This window comes from Pterocles gutturalis, unplaced genomic scaffold (genome assembly GCF_000699245.1).
Source record: "Pterocles gutturalis isolate BGI_N339 unplaced genomic scaffold, ASM69924v1 scaffold9656, whole genome shotgun sequence".
NCBI classification, from domain to species: Eukaryota; Metazoa; Chordata; class Aves; order Pterocliformes; family Pteroclidae; genus Pterocles; species Pterocles gutturalis.
Genome location: NW_010100369.1, coordinates 7,884 through 11,278, shown reverse-complemented (window position 1 = coordinate 11,278; position 3,395 = coordinate 7,884).

Here is a 3,395-nt window from a genome sequence, read left to right as displayed (position 1 = left end):
CTATTCAAAAAAAAAAAAAAAAAAAAAGAGTCAAAGTCTTGATTTAAAATGAATAAATTATATTTTAAAATTCCCTCAGCATTGTCTCCCTCAACCTTTTTTCAGTTGCTCCCGTGAGGTGCCTAAAAAATAAAAATATACATGCACAGTTCATAGATACTAATTTATCAAATCTATTGGAGGACTTAACATTAAGAAATTAGTAACATAAAACAGACTACAAATTTAATACTTCCAAAAGACAAAAGTATCAGCAAAACAGTTATTGGGGTGATACCATGTCACAAAGTGGAAGCGGACACAAATTAGTTAAGTCACTGCAAGTTAGCAAAAATTCAAATCAACTATATTCCTCCTCATATAACAACAGGATATCTTCAGCAATGATTATTACTAAGCAAAACCTAAAGCCACAGATTAAAAATATAAAGCTCTTTATTTTCCTGTACCTGAGAAAGTTCTGTACCATGAGTGCCACCAAGCACATCAACAAGTATATTAAAAAAAAGGTCTACGCAAAAAACCAATGAAAATGTAGACTAATGGCAAACCAGGTGCTGGCTTTAGCTACAACCTCCGTAGAGGTTTGTTTTGTACTTTCAGTTCTGAAGAGTTTTGCTTCTCAGTAGAAATGGGTTTATTTCCATAGAAAAGCAGCCACCATCTATACAAACACTTGCACCAGAACAACATCTTCTGCTGCTTATGGCACATGGTCCCTTCACACCCTAGATAACATCTGCACAGCAAACCCTCGGGCTTGGAGGACTAAAGGCCAAAGGTCTTCATGCAAACTTCAAATAAGTCCAGCAAAAGGTTATGCAAACTGAGTTTTTAACAGAGTTTTCAACAACACTTGAACATCAGTGTCACCTGCCACTTTGAAGTCGCTCTTCCAGGAAATACTGTCTACGTGACAGCCAGGTGATCAGTATGACCCATGTGAATTCACACAAACATCTCTCTGCACCCTGAAAAGAAGGGACTCCTCCTCCTAAGAGGAGACAGCAACAGTCCGACTGAAGTTTTGAAAACTAAAACATAGCCTTAACAGCCAGTCATAGTAGTAAGAACATCAGGAGGTCAGGATTCGCTTACACGACTGGGATCAGTCTAGTGTTTAGAATTTGAACTACCAGCTGTCTTAAAAACTTGAAGGTCACCTTTATTGGAAAGTATATGCAGCGTAGATTCCTCCACCAAGGAGGAAGCCATGCCACAACAGACCACAGTCAAGTACTAAATTTTAAAAGCAGTTTCATGCATATATATATATATATACACACACCAGGAGCACTGCTTCTCCAGGTTGCAGGCAATCGCAAAACTGGGCTTTTGTTGTAGAGATATAAACCTGTTGCTCCTCTGCCGCTGCATCAACAGGGTGCGTTAGCAAGGCACTAGCCAGTCTGGCACCACCAGAAGAGCAGAAGACATCGGACAAGGAACTTGTGGGATCTGATATGCTATTCTGGAGATGGGCAAATAAGATACCCCAGGTCTGTCTCAGCCCTGCTGCATCTCAGTAATTCCTCTTTTCTTTGAGGTAACAGCTTTCCTCTAAACTAAAGGGAAGCTCTCGAGTTGAGCAGAAGCAGCTGCAGTTACTGGGAACTAGAGTACTGAATGGAAGGGTATGAAAACACTTTGAACCATATACTGTAGTGGGTACAAAGTCTCACATCTCAGTTAAGTTGAAAATAAGGTGTACGCCTTCTCACACTTCTTAAATTCCCTCGCCATCACGTAGTTACTTGTTTGTATGAAGTTTTCCATCAAGCCTCTGTCTTATCCTAAGCAGAGGACGTACATTTAAGAGACTGAATAAAATGTCAGACTTTTATGCCTTCCTTCCTAGCTCTCACTTGGAAAAAAGTTATGCAAATACTTCGAGTCATTTATTTTTCTGACAAGTGGTTTCAATTCATTTAATGGAGAAATTGTCTCATGCTTTTAATTCTAGTACCTCTGGTCTCTCCTTCCAGCTCTAATAACTCCATGGTCCTTCATAAAAATACAAGACAAAGATCAAAAATTATACAGAACATACTGTAGCTCATTCTACCCCTTTAGTATACATGCACACAAATATGTTATTTCCTATTTTTCTTACACTAATGAGGGGATCTCCAGGTGGCTGTACAGAGCAACTTTAACTCCCTTAATGTAGAAAGCAAAAGATATTATTGGCTGTGAATCAGCATTTTAGAACACAAGGTATATTTTCACAACCGCACAAATAACTACTGTAGCACTTGCAGTCATAAAAAGCACTTAGCACAAAACGCATACACTTCTTGTCTTCATATACTGATACTTTTAATGCAACAAATCATGCTTTACTAGAGCATGAATGCACCTTTTAGAAGAATGCAGTTTGACAGCTCACAGATTTAAGCTATTCTGACATAATCTGTGTCCGATATCCAATTTGCTTACTTTCAGAAATTCTTCTCAGTCTACTCCCCAACCCAAACATGATGCCTCAAGTCTCCCAAGAGCCCTCTAAGCAAAGGAGGGGATTGAATTCCTCTGTATATGTTTCCATGCATGCTCCCACAGGAAAACCTGAGCCCTGCCACAACAGAGGATGCAGCAGGCAGGATGTATCATTCAGCTGCTGCCATCAAGCTCTGACAGAGCATTAAGAACATAAATCCATAGAACACAAGGCCACGTGAGAGCAGCCACTCTGTGAGAAGTCAAATCAATCCCCTTCTCAGGACCACCATTACTCTTTGTTTCTTCTGTTGTTCAGCATTCCGCATATTCATTCAACAGGCTGATGATACAGCTTGTAATTAAAAAAATCACCAAATGGCATAGCACCACTGTTAAGCATTCTTCTATATGCAGAAAGGCGACAAACACGAAAACCTAAGTGCTAGTTTACTGAGAACAGCATTCCCCCTGAGGCTGGAAAACTTGCACAGTATGTCCAGTCAAAGCACAGCAGCTTCTGCAGCTGTATATATCAATACATCCTTCCCTTTCTCATAACAAAAGAACAGTATTGTAACACTGAGTTGGAAGCAAGCGGATTTAATGTCCAAATAGTACTGGAGATTAGTCACTAGATATCCTGTCTCAGGTACAAGGTATATCTTCAAACGATCTAACAGTGTAGAAATACTTCAAGACGCTGTTCCAAACACATAACCAACAGCTAGTGATTTCCATGGATTCAGAAGTTTGCACTAGTGCCATTTTTGCTAAGTACGACTCAAAAGAGCAGATGCTATTAAATCTCATAAAGAACAAAGAAATTTAAGCACAAGTCTTCTAGTATCATCATTAATGTAGTAAAAGCTGTTGTCTGTAATACACCATGAATTTTTCAGCTTGATGTGCACAAACCCAAAGGCAAAAGCTGCAAGCCCAGACACAGAACAGGG